Source organism: Phalacrocorax aristotelis, chromosome 4 (assembly GCF_949628215.1).
Source record: "Phalacrocorax aristotelis chromosome 4, bGulAri2.1, whole genome shotgun sequence".
NCBI lineage: Eukaryota > Metazoa > Chordata > Aves > Suliformes > Phalacrocoracidae > Phalacrocorax > Phalacrocorax aristotelis.
The window spans coordinates 5,002,602-5,021,493 of record NC_134279.1 but is presented as its reverse complement, the minus strand read 5'-3'; positions in this window follow the sequence as shown (position 1 = coordinate 5,021,493).

Here is an 18,892-nt window from a genome sequence, read left to right as displayed (position 1 = left end):
TATGTATATTTTGTGATTAGTAGCCCCCAGTGATATTAATTACCAGTCAGGATTCACTTACCGTTCAACAAATAACCTAATAAATCTTAAGAGTGTAGCCAGTTGGCTAATGCTTAGAGCAAGGCATTGGGAAATGGGCTGTATGTATCTGCTACTTAGCTGTACCATACAGTGGCAGGAGTGCATTTACTTCATCGTTAGGTTCTGAATATGCATATAAAACAATCAAGCACTGGAGTCTGGAAGACTGAGTGAATTATTAATAAAAAACAAAGTCAAATTCATCTGGACAGAGTATATGGTGCTACTCAGAGTTTGACTCGGTGTGAAATGAGTCAAAACTATATCCTTCACCGGGAAAACTGCAGGGAGGGAGGTCCTGGCTTAGTTACTGCCAGCAGTTTGTCATGGGACGTAGTAACCGGCAGGCCCCACGGAAGCAAGGAGCATGATCTATAAAGAGAATTTTTCTGCCCATCCCGTTTGTTCAGAACAACAGAAGCGTGGTGTCCATCTGAATCCATTCTCTAATGTGTCTTTCTGTCGTACGGCTTCACACCGAGGCAGCCTGTGAGGTTATAAGTCATCCCAAACTAATCTGAGGGTTTTCTGATGAAGATATATACATTTTTTCCCCTCCTACTTTGAATGGTTCATTTTGTTTCTTAAACATATGCAAAGTTATGTATTATTCTAACAAAATCCTGTGTGAATACATCATTTTTATTAATATTGTATATGCCAACACGTTAGTCATTCGAATAATAAAAGGAGCGTTCATTGTCTCCCTCCCCCACTGATGATGATGTGAATTGGAGTTGCCTACATGATTCAGACATAAAGTAATACTTCAAAACAGTTTTCATCAATCTAAATATGCTCAAGTAGTGAAAGATTATAAGACAAGACTTTTTCATAAGGTATTTATTACTAAAGTAGTTTAGGTTGCTTTCTGTTTGTTCTTGACGCTATTTTGAGTAATTCTGAGCTTCTAAGGCATGCTCAAGACAATTAAATATTTACGCTCCCCAGACTGAATTTTTAAAGAACATTTTCTGTTTACAGGAATCAGGTTTGCTTTGGTTTTATGGCTTGTCTTACAGCGTGTAAGATATATCTTTTCTTCATTGGGGGAAATAATATGTATTTATGTGTTTGCGAAGACTTTGCTCCGCTGAGAAAGCAATAGACAACCTGAGAAAAAGGTTTTGTGTCCTTCCATATTTCTATTTTAAAGTCCTAATACTTGTAATAATTCCCATTTGGTTTTCCATTAGGCCTGAAATTGGAAACCATTTAAAACCTAACAAACCCCCTGATTTTTTCCCCTTGTTCTTTGAATAGCAACAGAAGTATGGCTGTTATGGTTTGAAATATAAATGAAGTACAACCTCTGCTTTTCAGCAGGTACTCAGCTGGAACTTTTGCAAGTGGAATACCAGAAGAACTGAAACACCTAGCTGCTGACTCGTCTGCTTTTGGCCTCAGACTGGTGCTTTTGTGAGTCATTTTTGTCCTTCTGCCTTTTTGTGGTTTCTGCGGCCTCTATGGAAAAAGAACTGCTTGTCCTTTTGCGTTGGAGATCCAGCAGGGCAGTCGGAGCAGGAGTATCCTGAAAAACTGACCACTGTGCATGTGCAGATTCATTATGGGTTGTTTATACTGTGATTCAGAGATATCCAGAATACATGGGGTGTTCTATTACCCTATGCCTGCAGTGCCCAGTTGATCTTCCAGAATTCAAAAGCAGGAACACAGAAGTCTAATGACCTGCGGAAGCCCAGCCGTTCGAATGGACAGAGGTAAGATTAGGATTTGCCACATGCTAGGTGATCAGCAGTGTCCTGAACAGCTACACTACAAATACGCTTTATTTAGTTATGCTACTGATTTTTTTCTGCATTGTTATTCTGCTTTGTTTCCAAGGAAGAGGAAGGACCCTGTTGTAAATCCCTGCATCAGCTACTGGTAATTAACAGTCAGGGTGCTACGTTTTAGATCAAAATCAATGATTTCAGCGTGTTATTATCAGCTGCCTCCCTTCAGCCAACCCTTTCCTTTTCCTCTCTCAGGTTGTCATTATTTTTTCGTGGGATCATAAAAAAAGCAAAACCAACCCAACCCTGAACTTTTACAAAATTAGGTAAGGAGCTTTCCTGCTAGGAACTTTTTATGCTGGAGGAAATTATTATAATCCAACATATTTGCTTCTCTGCCCTCCACCACATGTTACTAATAGCTTTTGCTTGAAAACTCTGTCAGTGTGTTTCCCATATTGCCGAGAAACAATCCTCTCAAAATATTTTGTTTTGTCTTTTCTTTTAACTGGCACACGCTGCTTGCTTTGAATGTTAGCGCAAAGTTATTGAAAGCCATTTTAGTTGTCTGAACACTGAAAAGTAGAGTCCTTAGCAGTCTGCCAGGTAAATTTGTGTCTCTTCATTGCTCCTAATAAGAGTTATCTATTGTTCAGTCGCAGTTGTTGGCTGCTGAAATTATTATGAAGTCACGGGGATTTATGGATTCACATAAAAACAACTTCGAAGAACAGATTAATTCTCAGAGAGGAGTGTTTATTTTTGCATCTATATTCCCACAGTAGCTACAGAGAGAGCAGAAAATAATTTGATATTTGGGCAAGATTGTTTGGGACTAGAGCTTTGTTCAACATTTCACGGGACGCTGCCAGCATTTGAAGTACGTTATACAGACACACACTATAAAGTGAGTAGGAAATTATACAAATGTGTTATCTCTATTTTGGGGCTGAACTTCGATATTGTATTCATACCTCTTTTGGTCTATCATGCAGGATTATAGAAGTTTTCCCAGTTCATTAAAGTGTTCCTATTATGATTTTTGCTTTTTCTAAAAACCAACATTTAGCAAAGTAGAAGAAACATCTTTTGTGCTGAGATATTTGTAAACTATCATAACGGTACGGAATCTCATACTCTGTTTTTTCCATTTATTCACATGCTTTTTTTAAACTGGCAAGGTGGTTGTTATTTTGATCAAGAATTGTGTCAGAATGCTGGTGCAAAACCAAGATTTTATAGCGTTACATTTGTGTTGCAGTAGGGTTACTTCTGTATAATAGAAATATTGTGGTAAATAATGAATTTGTGTGACTACATCTGAGCAAAGCATACTCAGGTTCATTCTCCTTCAATCTGCTTATGTATGTTACCGTACCTGCTGATTCACAAAATTCAGTCACTTGCAATATAATCCCGACTTATTAGTGCTGATTAACGATGAGATTCTGTACCGAATGAGATGATTGTACCTACCTTCCCTATAAATTAACTTGTTAAGATTTTATTGAAGTGTCTTGTTAGGGAAGATGTTACATAATTTTTATTTCATTCACATTATTAACATCTCTAACATTCACTTCTTTGCGTAATAAAGCCTGTAGCGAGACGCTCATAAAAATAGGAATTTTGAAGCAGGAGCTCTGTCGTTTATAGCTTTATACTTTGCCTTGTGATTTACACCTATGCAAAATGAGGGTAAAACTACTACCCTGACAGAAGGACAGGATTTTCATATACTCCTCGCAAAGGCAGAAATCACTGTGGCAATAAAGATCAGGACCAGAGAGGCAAATTCATCATCAGTGGAGTTCTGTTTATTCAGTGGGAGTAACATCAGTTTTGAGTATGTACTATCTTTCACTGAAACATCCGTGTTTATTTAAAAAAATCCAAACAATAAAATTACAGAGTTTAGATGAATATCACTTAAGTTCCATTAGGGATGAATCTGAGATGGCCCTTTTGTGTCTTCCCTGTTTTTATTAACTAAAGTTTTGTTAAATGTTAATAACCGTGCCAGGCTCTCATGTGGCAACTTGTTCCTCCTGAGTTGCTAGATCTCTAGCGCTAGTATCAGCTGCAACGCTGAATCACAGTCAGCCACGTGTTGTGACTGGATCACCTCTGTTAAAATTCTGATGTATAACTCGCATTACCAGCAATAATTTCTTGAATTTCATCTTTCCCCTTAGCTCTTCCCACTAAATACACCTTGAGCTATGAAGTGATCCTGAACTGACTGTAATCTTTAACTATGCCTTTATAGCTCATGAAACCACATCAACCTCACTTTCATTTTAGAATGTGAACATTCTTTGGACAAACACCGAATTGTAGCTTCACTGACATCAGCTAAAACAAACTTCTTCAGTGGTCCTAGAGTGGTAGCTCTAAAAGGCATTGAGATTGTGAAGATCCTGAATAATTTGCTTTTCCTGTCAGCTTTTAATATATTTTCCCTGCAAATCAATTACTGTTTCATAGAGCTCAGTTACCTGTCCATAAAATATTTCCATAAATGTCCATAAAATATGGGAAAAAATACTTCCCGTAAATCAAATAATTGTTGCTCAGGACTGCGAAATTATGGTAACAAGAACCCTAATGATACCGCAGATAAACACTGTTGTAAGGATACTCTTGCGGCTCTCTTAGGGTATTTTAAATTTGCAGCAAGTCTCAATAAAGATGAAAAAGTGCTGAAGTACATAAATATAACGGGGGTCAGAGGAGAAATTAGCCTTGCAGTACTCTTCCTTTCAGACTCAACATTACCAGCTACCACATGCGGGAGTGAAAATGTTGGTTCGTATTTGTAAAAACCAAACTGCAATAATCATTTAAATACACTGCCAAGCGTTAAGTCATTTCTGTGAGTTGGTTCCTTGAGGAACTCTTCATTAGGAAGAGGCCTGTTCCAAATCTAGTAAGTCGTCTTAGATAAAAACGAAGAGTCTCCATTTCACTTTTCCTAGACTTTTTATTTCTTTGTAGTCTGAAGAATGAGTCAAGCAGCCGTAGTGGTGCCATCAGCCAGGCAAAATGTAATAATCTGAATATTCTTAATTAGGGCTCTAATTTTAATAGGCTTGCAGCATGATGGAGAAGATTAGATATTTGCGGGTACTGGGGGAGGGGAGAAATAATTGGAAAGTAAACTTTTCTGTCAGTTATCTCTTCTTCGGGGACTAATCTAAATCCAAAAATGTTAAAAGGAAAGCACCGCACAAACAAAAGTTCAAACTGAATGAAACCAGAAGTAGGGGATATGGCAGATTCCCTGATCAAAGGAAAGGAAGAAAGGTGAAATTAATTTGGTGGGGCTCTGAATTATTCTTTCAGAAATATTATCATTCTTTAAATATAGGGAAAAGGTTGTGATATTTTTCTGTAGGTTTTTTTTTGGTTTACAAGAATATATTCAAATATGTAACAGTTACGTATAAGTAAAACCTTGTGATTAAAAACATGCGTATAATTAAAAAAAAAAAACCACCTCAAAAGTATATTACCCCCTCACTGGATAGTAATTGTAGTCTCCTGCGTCCACAAAAGACCCTTGTTCTCAGAATGTCTTTTTGTGTGATTTGCTTCTTCCCTTGTTAAGATGTGAGAGACTCTCATTTTAATTTAGCCCTGGTTTAGAAAGCGATTACTGACCTTCCTTGTTTGTGTAAGGTAGGCAGCCTTTTTCATATCTAATTAAAAAAAAAACCACAACCAAAGAGTAGGCAGATATCCCCTGGGATAAAACCTCATGAGGTTCAACAGAGTCCTGCACCTGGGAAGTAGCAACACCGGGCACCAGTACGTACTGGGGAGGGGACTGAGCGTTGGCAGAGGCTGCCCAGAGAGGCTGTGGAGCCTCCATCCTTGGAGGTGTTCAAAAGCCACCTGGACACGGCCCTGGGCAGCCCGATGGGATGGCCCTGCTTGAGCAGGGGGGTTGGACCAGAGGTGCCTTCCAACCTCAGCCATTCTGTGTGTTTCTTTGTATAAGAAAAAGAGTACATTTAGGTTACAAAAAATTTAGAAAAGTTGGAGATTCACCTAATACAGAGACTTACAAAGATTGTTTCAAAACTTCTGTAGAAAGATTTGAGACTTGACCAGACAAATAGTCAAAAAGAGAGCAAGTCACCTGGACTGTTACGTGTGGCTGTCATATGAATGTCAAAGGCAAGGAATAAAAAACAGATTCATAAATGTGGTGATTATCATAATGCACCTTCTTGCACCTGTAGCAAGCATGAGAGAAGCAAAGGCTGCTTTTCCTTCCTTGTTAGATTTGAAAGAAAATACTAATTCGTTAACCAAAAGCAAGTAACATGGTAAGAAAAGTGGTTAGTCACATGGGAATGATAGGTTAAAAAGACATTTGAAAAACAATCCTGAAGTAGTAGCAAGGAAGCATTAAAATACCTTACATTGAAAATCTCGAAGGCAGGTTAACTGTACTCTCAGCTTGCTTGCAAATAATGGTTCAGCACTGATTCAGAAGTCAGTCCCAGATAGTAACAGGTTCTAATCCAGAACTAAATTTCAGAATTAATAACTTCTTATATATCTGCAAAACCCCACCATTACATGGAATATTCCATGATTTCTCAGCTCTCTGGATCTTCAGTTCAGGACTGGTAGGGCAAAGAAAAAATGGTGGTGGAATCAAATTTTTATTGTAAAAATCAGGACATTGCCATTCTTAAACATATACATAAACTTCCAATGCTTTCACTAGTCAGGAAAGATGAAAGTTTAACAAGTGTGCAGTTTATAGAGAAAACCACATTTATTTCTCACCGTTATTTTTTCTGAGGAAGATTGAAATTCTTCAAGTTCAGTTCTGAATTCTGAATACTGAATTCTTCAGTAAATCATTGTAGGTTATCCTGGAACACCCTTAAAAATCTGACGAAGCCATAACTAACCAGATATCAGGATAATCCATTGGATATGTCAAACAGTATGAAATTCCTCTTATAGTTGACTATATAGTTAATTAAATGGTAAACAGTTATAGTTAAATTATAGTTAAGACATCACCCAGCTGTTAATTATGACACTCTTCCACAGTCCAAGTCCATCTCAATTAATGGAAGAATTGTAGTGGACTTGCTGTGTAGTCATTAAATCTCTGCTTTCTCTTTCTGTGTTCATAGAGTTTAGGCGTTGTCCACCAGAGCAGTTCTGGCTGTAGTCAGATGATTCTTTCTCTCTTTTTACAGCAGTATAAGTGGTTGGACACGAACTTTAAAGAAGAGAATATTAAGAGAGGTGCCTCACCTGGGTAAGTCCGCAAGTAAGTTTGGGGCGGTCTTACCAAGGGATAAAGATGATAGACAAGATTAAAAATTATAATGGAGATTATTAGAGAATGAAGAATACTATAGTAATGATCTGAGGTTGTCTCCAATGTCACTTTAGCACCACACTTTTAAAAACTCTTTGCACACCTGAACGGGATTAGGACCTTAGTGGTGATACATTAATTTTGGCTGCCTTGGTGGGGAAATTGAGAAAGAAGCCAGGAACCATTCTGTGTATGAGAAAAATACCGTAAAATTCAAGTAACAATTGATAAATACTCTTGGTCACATTGTTACCCCTTCAGAGAACTTGTGGACAATGCTTAGCTGTTCAGGAATGCAAAATTAAACGAGCTTGATGTCATCATTCCAGCTGTGTTTCTTGGCTAGGTGGTGTTAGACGTAACACAGAACTGCCTTAAGATGATGAGTCCTCCTGAACTAGCACTTGACCTTAGCTGCTTATAATCTCTCTAGCAGAATATTTTATTCGGTATAACTCTGCTATTCCTTCTGGTCTTTTTCTCCCTATAAGCAGGGTGCAGTGCAGCTGTCCCATTTGTACGTTGGAGGAGTTTTCCTTCAGCCAAAACCAGTGCTTGTAGGCCTTTGCAACCCTTTATGGAAAAGAATTTGATTCCTGCCTGGGACAGCATGAAGACTTCCAGACTAAGGTGAGCTTCCTGCTGGAGCAAGGATTTGTGTGTCATAATTTGGACGGAAAGTTAACCTGTAGCAAACTGGGAATTTTTCTTTCTTTTTTTAATTGAAAAATGCCAGTGTTTCATGGAAGGACATTGTCCAGCATTTCTGATGTAGATACCTGAACAATTCAGCTGTACAGCTAGTACGATACAGTAATATGATCCAGGTATTAAGAGAATTTTTTGGCTGTGGCAGGCTCAAGCTGAAGTTCCTGATTTATTCAGGCTTTTAACTCCCGTGTCCCTCATCGCATAAGTCTCTCCTGTTGAAGCAGTTCCCCTTTATGTAAATACTTAAGTGTTCAGTAAACTAGAGGGAAGTGGATAGTAATAATTAGAGTGTCTATAAGTTAAAAGGCTCAAATTTAGTGTTACTCTAATGTAGATGTTAGGAGACAATTTTTAAAAGTTTGCTTCCTGTAGGTCTATCTATTCACTCTACCTTTCAATATGTTTTTATCATTATTCTCTGTATGTTTTCCTTAGTGTATTTTTTTTAGATTGAAAGCGATTCACTGTGAGTCTTTTCCATTGCAAGACAGTAAGAATCCGTCATTATAAAACCATATTTTTTGTGTATTTTTGAAGGTGATAAGGCATACCACATCAGTTTTATTTATTTGTCTTATACTTGAGACTCCTTTGGAAACTTCATATATGCCTTCTAGAAAGGATTAGAGAATTCAAAAGTGGAAGCCTGCTGCAGAGTAGCTAATAACCTGCTGGTCAGGTCGACCTGCTAAACTGGGTGACTAAGAATCAGATTTGATTTTGATAGCAGAGACTCAAATGTTAATCAGTGACAGCCCAGGTGAAGGCCTTTTTATCTGATTTGTGAGCTATGTTCAAATAAAAACTTAGCTCAGCTCTCCTCTTCCTTCCCCTGCTTCAAATACCGTTTTAAAATCACAGAACTCTGCATTCTCTATTAGAGACAAATGCCCTTCACCAAGAAAATCTACATCGTGGGCCTGCATAAAATTAAAAATAACCGTTTTTTGTGATCTTTAATGATGTTCTTCACCCAAGAACCTCAAAGCACAAATAATCTTAGTGAGGAGGTAAGAGTCACTTCTGTCTTCTCTTACCGTCTAGCAGCTGTTTGAGGAGTTCACAGGACAGTATGGTGATTTGGGCAGGAAAATAAGAATTGAAACTATGGGATGAACTTGTCTTTATAATCTCTTAGGGAAACCTATGAATCACTCGCCCATAAAATGCATATGATATTTAATGAGCATAGGCAATCAGGCCAAACGTTTTGCACTTCTTTTGTCTTGCAGCACTGGGGATGCGCTTTATAAAGTACATCTTTCAAATGCCTCTTCCTGTAGCATTTTGTACATTTTGGAGGACTCTCAACCAAATGATGGTGTAACTCAATGCAGTTCAAGACTTTGACAATACAACCAATTTGCTAAAGCAAAATTGCCAGTAGCGATCATAATTAAAAATTGCAATGCTGGTGCCAATTATGAATAACTTTAAACATCACAAATAAATAAAAACACTAATAAAATTCTAAATTCCTAAGTTAACTCTGAAGATTGCAATTTTTAAGGACTCAAATATTCCACATTCTGAGAAATCTGGGGGTTAATTTCTCTTCTTGTTTCATGTCAGAAAGTCACACGCACTGGAACTGTTTCTGCACTGAGGGAAATCCCTCTCCTTTCTGGGTTTGTTTTTCTTTTTTTGAGCTCAAGACCTTCAAACTGTATTAGTGAGAACAGTAGCAGCTGCAAATACTTCCTAATCTTAAAGAAAGCATAAGTAACACATTCTTTTAAGAAGGTGTTTTTGAACCAGCTTTGGCAAAATGATTAGACTTTTTCAGTGCTTTAGTTTGATTTTGGCTTAATACTGAATTGTTTTAGTTCTGGAATAGTTTAGAATATTCAGCACCTACAAATATAATTTACCAGAGGAAGCAAGGGTAAGGTTTCCAGGGATTTGTTCTTAGTGTGCATTCTGGTGTGAGTTATGTAGCTAAACCCTTAGTAATCTCGGGAAATTTTAAATTCTAAGGAGTCAAGGATTAGGTTTTCAGCTGGTTCTGTTAATTCTGGTACAGACTGGAATGACTCATGTGCAAATATGGGGCATATGTTATATGACATCTGGAATAAGTGAGTCCCAGAAGATTTTAAGATTGAGACTGTTTCAATCTTAAATATAATCCCCAACTGATTTTTATCTAGCCCCTGTAGATTGAAGCATCTTTGAGACTAATTACATTATGTATTGGGGATTAGAAGAAATGGGGAAAGTATGTGAGAATTAGGCAGAGGAAATTAGTACCTTTCAGTAAAATAACTAGTAATCCGGATCTTGTCATATATCATGAATGATTAGCTTATTTTTGCTGAAATTCCTTTCGTATATTCAAGACATTTATGGCTCATAAAATTAGCTGTTGAAGTACTAGACTCTTTTTCTTAGGTACTTTTGTACCAGAAGATGGAGCTGGAGAGCCTGTATTCAAGATCTCGGCAGCACAAGTTACCTTAGTAGTGTTGACCTGAGTTTTGTAATCTCCATAGACGAGATCAAACAAGGAAAATTGTGATTGCAACTATTTCACCATTTTATAGCCTTGCAGCCTTTAAAACATAGTAAAACCGAGAATAAACACAGAATCTAAGTAAAGTCAACCTAAAGTGGTTCATGAACAAATACACATTTCAGTAGGAAACATTCATAATATAATATCTAGATATTTTTTCCTTTGTCTAAGAAATACATACAGAGTAATTTTAAATTCCAGTGGGAGAAGTCTCAAAAGTTAAACTGAATGGAGTTACATGTGTATAAGCTTATTTATACCTAATTCTTTGCTGAATTTTGTTTTATTTTGTTTTGTTAAATTGTGAAAGCAAGGGATGTGATTCTGAAAACTCTTTCACAGGCAGAACTCATATAGAAACTGGTGAGAATGAGCTGTGGACTTTCTAAGTAAGATGCCTAACACCAGTTAGTATCAAGAGCTAGTACACGATTGGATGGGTGGCCCTGGTGGTCACTGTTTTGCATACCATTTTACATCTTACAGAGCTATAGTCATGAAACACATGCACATAAATGCCATTTTCAGAGTTTCTAGGCAAAATAAAAATGTGCACATTTTATTAACACAGATGGCAGCATTTTTAAAAAGAATCCTAGTCATTCAGAAACATAGCAACATCCCCCTCTTCCTCCCACTAATATTCCAGTCCCTAAGGATCTAACTAACCCTGCAGAAATAATCCTACGGAAAGGTTAAAATAAAACTTTATCATTTCCTTTTTTTTTTTAGAGCAACAGTCTCCAGTGTGTACGTAACGTTGCTGCCGCTTTAACTACTTATTGTAAATATCGCATAGAGGACAACAGTTGCTTCGCTTTCCTGCTTTCAAAACAAATCTTAAATGTTTGAAAAGCACTTTGAAGATAGGTACTATTTTGATATTTAATTCAAAAAGTACTATATTCTGTCATTCACTTTTATGCAAAAGTATTTATTAAGAATTCCTCAGGGAGTTTTGCGTTATTGGGCATTAATTCATTGGTGGGTGGCACCATGAGGCTAAAATTCTTCTCTATTTGAAATGCCCTTACTGTCTTTCAGTCCGTTTATTCCGTGGAAGAAGTCGTCCCTTTTTTCCTGAACCTTCTACCCAGTCTCTGAGCTTCGGTTATACATCAGGTCTTTCTGCTTTTAATTATCAAGTAAAAGCTGCTGTATCATTCTTTGACAAATTCTGAGCTACTTCCAGCCTGCTCTGTTCCCCTCGCTTACCGCCCCCCAAATGCCAGGCTACCAAAATTATGAGGCTTGCGCATCCACGGCTTTAATGGGCAATTATCTAATTGAGTTCCACTAATGGATAATCCTTTTACCTAATGCTTACCTTCTTTTTATCAGTAAAGTTTAAAAGTGCAGGATAACAGTTTACATATTCTTTTGTTCAACAAAAGCTAAGAAAATAAATATTCTGACATCTTTCCAAGCTGCTGGTAAAACGTGCTTGGGACGGTGTCTTGTATATTCAGTGTTAGCAAGCTGGAAAGAAACTCATATGAAGAAAGGTTCACCTCTCTCAATCTCTGTAACCAGTAACCAATGTGCAGTGAAAGACTTTAAGGAGTTTTGTCTAGTCTTCCCTGACCTATTATTCCACCTTCTATTAAAAACAGTGCTTGTAGGACTTGATAAACTTGAGGTTGCTGCTGGAGTAATAGACAGTTATTTAATCTCTCATAGGAAACGCCTCTATGTTTGACCATCCTTGCTTTCTCTTTTTTTTTGTTTCGTTTTGTGTGATTTTTTTTCCCCTAGCACTCATTTGTGCTTTGTAGTTATTGCAAACGCTGCCCATGCACAATAAAATACCAATAGCTCTGGTGTCACTGTTCAGTTTCTGTTTCCAACGTTATGACACGACATGGTGTGGGTCTGACCCACTGGTGTCTCACTGCAGGGATTTGTAACAACTGCTTTGAAATCACTAGAATTACCACAATATGGAAGTGAGGTGCTGTAGTGAGGAATCAGCGTAAAACTGAAGTAGCACAGGCTGGAAGCAGCATTACTTCCGCTGCACGTATTCCTTAAATAATTTGTGGTAATAAAAATGACACTGTTTCTTGCAGAACTATTTCATAAGTGGATATACCTGAGGAACGAACCGAATGAGGGAAGGACTCTCAGCTGACAACATTGTGGGTACGATAAGTAGTGTTCAATAAGAATAAAATATGGAAACCTGATCCATAGAACTTTATATCCTAATATTTTTCTGGTAATATTTTGTGTATCAGCTATTTTACAGTGCATTGAAAGTCCTCTAAGATATAAGGGGGTGTACCGAACTAAAGGACAAATCATATTTATGTTGGTCATATTCTGAAACCAGTCATTTTATGAAATAACTAAAATTTTTGAGTCACTTTGCAAAATGACTTGAATGACAGACATTCTATTACATTGTCTGTTTCACTCAGTTATTTCATGAGCTGCCTCAATGTTTCAAGCATTTCTTGAAATGACTATTAGAGTCATATAATCTATTGCTGTGAATGTTCTATTGCAGTGTTTTTCATGAAAAGTAAATACTTCAATAGAAAAATAAGAACCTCAGGAACTTCTTTCCAATGAGTATATTAATAAATAAATGACAGAGCATGAAAAGCATCATATGCATAAATATATGTGTTTCGCTTTACTGTCCTAGATTTTCTAGGAACTGCTACTCACCATTTCTTTCAGTAGAGCTTGTTATTTATCTCTTTGGCCATTTCTCTCCCCTGTATACATGAGGTTGACAGAAAAATGTTTCTATGGTAGTGTTCAGCTCCTGGCCCCAGTACCTCTGGATTCTTTTTAGAAAGACTTGCTTCTTTTAGGAAGATTCTTCTTAAGCTACAGGCAGTTGTTTCACATTTTGTTGCTCAGATCCCAGGCTTAGACCCATGCTTGCTAAATGACTTGCTTCAGAGTCAGATGTCCCATTAGCCATGTCATGGCCTGGACTCCTCCAGAGCCAGCTGCGATGAGAACAAGTTTCTAGATCTGGCAGCCTTGACCGCGAGACGAATAGTTTCACCTTCTTTCTCATGAACCTTCCCAAAGACTTCACAGGCTTTACAGATGCCTGCTGATGAGGCTCTTTCAAACTCTGAAGCAAACCTGTGGGTACTGCTGCTGTCCTAGCTGGAGTCAGTTTAGCTACGAAACTTCTACATCATCTCTGTACTTAGTCTGTCATGAGATCAGGTTCTCCTCTTTCCACATACCAGCCATCTCGCAGCTCAATCTCAGATGCATCAGACTCTTTCCCGTCCATGCTAAGAAGGGATCCATGCGCTTCACAGTTCTCACAGACGTAGGACTGTGGTTCCAGAAATGTGCCTGCTTTTGATATTCCAACTGGCACCACGCCACTCTTTTTGTATGTAAAACACAAGCTTTTATAGAAGTCCAGTCCCTTTCCTTGTTTATTCATATTTATTTCTAAATAAATAATATATAGACATCTGTACATTGCATCCAGCTGTAGATGGGATTCTTGCTACATTATTAGAACTCCCTATTAAGCTCAGAGTGTGATGATTAACAAGTAACATTAACAAGTAACAAGTAACAATTAACAAGCAAGTTATCATTCATGCTCAGCTCTAAAACAGTGGACTTGAAAATTAGAGAGAACCTACTTCTCTTCCTTTTCTGAAATATAGAGTTTGACCATACAGTGTTTTTATGCAGCAGACTGGCAGGTAAATCTGGAAATGGGGCTCACAGAAGAAGAGTGCCGCAGATTTACCTGTTAGGTCTGTAATTTACATCTGGTTCTACTTGACTCCCTTTTCTACTTGTGTAATGCCAATAACATCAGGTTTTTCCATCCTCCTGCTTATATTAAAGATGACTAACAAGCAAAATATGGGGTCAGGTGATGCAGAAGTCATCTTCTTAATCTAAAAAACTGAATACTCAGATCCATACATTTTTTTCTTTTTGGTATAGAACATAATGATTTTTAAATCTTCCATTTTTGCATAAACTTGCTTTGTAATATCTAATGGTTTTGCTATTACATTAATTCCATTGAAAATTGGTAGAGAGGCCTCAAGTCACTCTCCTCATGGGTCTGGTTTCAGAGCCTTGTGTACAGAGAGAAGTAATACTCCTTTGCCACAGGACTAAATGAGTGACTGCTATAGTGAAACATTATCTATGCTGTTTTTCCTTGGGGAAAAAGCCATTGCAGTAATGGAATCTGCTTAGACCCGCTGAAGGAGATTTTTCTCACAGTACTAATACCTTTAGTGGGATTGAGGGCCACAGGACAAGTCTGTATGCTCACCCTATATGGGAAACTAAGAAAGATGAGAATCTGGTCATAGTTTTCCGATTTATAGCTTTAGCTGGTTGGACTAATGTATATTGTAAGATATTATATTCCTAGGGCTATTACTCTAAAATTTGAAATAAGAACACAATTAGCTTGTGACCTCATTATAACCAACAGTTGTGTTTGCTGTTTTGCATTTTTGTAGTTGAGACTAAACTGAGGGGAAGAAAAAAGCTGATCTCAAAGGTGAATGGATAATAAATCTTGGAGACCATTAATAATCTGCTAAAGCCCAAAGTGCTTTATCTTATGTACTTTTTGTCAAATGGTTATACTCTCCCAGACATTTTCTAATTAGCCTCTTTCAATCTCCTTCTATCAGTTCTATCAGTTTCATTTCCCTGTACTACATTTAACACTCACATTTCAAAGCTTGTATTTTTATGCTAAATGCTTCTGCTGCATAATTAATTTGTCTTAAAAGAGAATGTGTATGAATAAAACAGATTAATATCCTTCCCAGTCTTTCACAGCGTAAATTTATTTTGGAAAATTGTTAGGAAAGCTTTTCTCACTCTATTTCCGTCCTTGAATGTAATTCCCTAGGCAATATTGAATCTTTTCTTCATGGAGGAGGGCAAAGACTTCAGTTGTTGTTGCAAACTCTCCCAGAACATCTCAACTGATGCTGTAGAATTCCATGAAACCTGACTCTATGTTTAAAGTATAAAGATTATAAATAACATTTCTGTAAGATGAGAGAAAGCATGGTAGTGATTTTAACTTTAAACAATAAAGGCAAAGCCAAATATGCCTGTCTCTTCTGTAGTTTGCCCTCTACCTCAGTTTCATCCTGAGCTTTTCCTCTTCTCTGCACAGAATAGAAGAAACATGTAAGTCATGGTGCGGGGCCAACTGAAGCAAAGGAGAATTTTCTCTCTGATTTCAGTGACCCAACTATCTCTTGTCATCCACATGATCCTGTGTGTGCATGAGATCATTCTTTCTAAAAGAAGTGGTATATCTATTGCTTCTGTACCACAAACAGTGTGGAAATAATATTCTGTTGGTTTAGTTCTGAGTTGTTAGTTGTGTGAAAATTGCAGCTCCTCATATTTCTGTCGGTATCCTATCTCATCATCACGTTTAACCATGTGTAGGTGCTAAAGATGATAATTTCTAAAGTGACTTCAGGTAGCAGTGATTCCTTGGTCTGGACTCAGTAATTGTATGTTTCAGTCAAAAGGCTGTAATCATATAACAAATGAGAAGAAATTAAATATCAGAATCATTCAGTGACTCTTAACATAGGGATTTAAATGTGTTTTGTTGCATTGTAGTGCTTTAGAATATTTTATTTTACCTACACAGGCATAAAGTCTGTAACCCATAAAACAAGGAAAAGGCCTAATTGCTCTGTGGATAGATTATTTATAACTTAGCGGTCTACGAAGGAAAAAGAGTCCATAAAACGAATGCCATCGAGTTTTAAAACCAATCTGCCTCATTTTAATTGGGATGAGAATATTGGCTGGTAGGTTTCAGAAACATTGCATTACGAGTATGATGTTTGAATTCTAATTTTAAAAGGGAAAGACGAGAAGTAAATACTGATTAAGAAACCTTGTTGATCAGGGGTATAGTCACTATATGACAGATGAAGCCACTAGGCCTTGTGAGATATATTTGTCTTACTTGTTCATAAGTTTAGATTTACTCATTTACTTGGGAGGGGCAAGGAGAACTCAAGATTTGTTTAACATGGGATTTTCTTCAGAGTAACTACATCTGCGTAGGGATTCATGGCAGCAAAACCAGGCATAACTCGAGTATGCAAAGAGTGTTTATGTCAGCCTAACTCAGTCTCTCCCTTCCTATTTTTTTCCTTGGTTCATTCGTTCTCTCCTCTGTCTTATTAAACCCATGGGTCTTGACGTCTTAGGACACATGATTAAGCTTCCTTCTTCTCATTCTCTCCTTGTCTGGAAGATACTAGCATAGGTTACACCAGTACACAGTCTTTGTAGAACAATCTTGGGCCTGCATTTGTTTACAGTTGGCTAATGGGGTTGTCAGGCATGCAAAATGTATTTAATTTTGTTGAATGTGTAAAATAATTTCCTCCAGGATTCCCTTAAGTGCCACAATTCAGCCCAGAGTCAAGTTTTACATCCAAGTTGTTACAGAAATAATAATGCTTCTGTCGTAGAATGGCTTGAACAACACTGTTATAGTGCACGATTAAAATCTGTCCCTAAGGAGATACTAAAATCCATTATCACCCTTGAAAGCTACTGTGGACACTTGACGCTTAAATTGATAGACCAATATGTTAATGCTCACCTTTTGCTACCCTATTGGCTAGTTAGTCCCACTTAATTTTTCCCTTTAGTGAAGCTGTTGCTACTGGTCTACACATAATTAATAATTTTCTTGACTCATGGTCCAATACGCATACCTTTCAAAAAGTACAGTTTGGGGAGCCTGTGATGGTTTTTTGTGTGGGAAAAGTGAGGAAGTTGGTGTTAACCATATTGTCCATGTGTGCTGTCCAGAAAAGGGGAAAAAAAAACCCAGACAAACCTGAAATTGATGTACTATATCTGTCTAATTTATGTTTTGCCTGAGCTACCTATGACTAAAAGGAAACAATCAAAAACTACAAATGAGTAAGACTACATAATGGGAAGAGTTGTACGTTGTGAAAATTAATTGAAAAAAGAAAAAGGCACTTGCAGCTGGACTACACGTAGGGACTTGTTCTGTTCCGACAAACTGAGGGTGGAATAATATAAGAGGTGAAGGGTAACCCTAGTACTAGAAGGTCAGGGAGAAATAATGTATGTTAATTTCCTTAACAGCATATTTTGATTCTAATTTTACTTTCATTATTGGCAGATTAGCAGAATCTATATTTAGCAATGACAACAATAAATGTGTGCCACATTCAGTTTAACAGTTATACCCATACAGTAGGAAAGCAATTCTATTTAATAAGGACAGTAGAGGTCTAAATTGTGACTGGACACACTTTTCCATAGTAAAGGAAGTCTTCTGTTAAAATATCTAAAAATGAGTGTCCTAAAAATGATATAGATTGCTAAATGTATATGTTTAAAGAGCTACTAACTTTCCTATATGTATATACTCATGTAGCTAGTAGTGACTTCTCTGGAGACACCAGAGAAGATAATTATTTTGGTTATTTCAATTTATTGGTTACTTAATTGGTTATTTTTCTTGGAAGAAATAATTTAGCTTCAGCAAATTGTCCACTGATATTGAGGGTTATCAGGTGACACATACCTTTACTACTACCTGCGCTGAAATCCCATGTCAATACTTTTCATTATCTTATACCTTCAATAGAAAATAGAAGAACTGAAAACCCAGAAAAGATATAATGCTAATGATATATTTTTAATTTAAAAATTGGTGAGGCTTTGAAAAGAAGCAAGCCCATGTACTGTTTTGAAGCCAACTGTAAGATCACCACTTCTTGTAATAAAATTCTTATTTAGCACTCTTCTATGCAGTAGCAAAAGGCATCAGATCAACAACTAAGAGTTAACAGTAGATGCAGAATGCTTTTTAAATTACATTATTACCTTCAAAGATATAAGACCTGCAACCATCAACTGCTTCTGGTGCCTAGTCCATATGTTCCTTTAGGTTTTGGTTTGACGTAATGTCTGAGGCACCTTCCAGGTGTTCACGTAGGGAAAAATGTCTTCTGCTGGCCAGAATCTGTCTTGGACTTCATACGAATGTCTTAGGCATAGGCTGGGACATAAGCAGTCAGCGTGAGAATCCACCCTAGGTCTTCAGAGATAAACGTGGATACTACAGTAGTGAAAAATGTCCCTACGAAGGGAAAGATCGGCTGTGGGGAGGAACAGTGTTCTGATCAAAACAGCGAAGATGGAAGGTGGGGCTGAAGGTCGGTGCTTTAAAGGGCTTTCGTATGTGTGTGCATAGGTGTGTGCCCAGTTTTTTGATGTATGATGTATCAATTTAGCTCTTTTCTTAAAATTCCTTCAGAGAACCTAAATAGATATTATACGACTCTTAGGAAACCCGGCTATTAAAACTGTATCGCATGTACAATGGCAGAATTCAAACTATTTAAAACAAGCCAAACAAACAAAAGCTAGCAGGCAAAACTCCTCCTTCATTTATACTTTCTTGCAGTCTTTTTTCTGACCTATGACAGTAGCGCGTCAAAG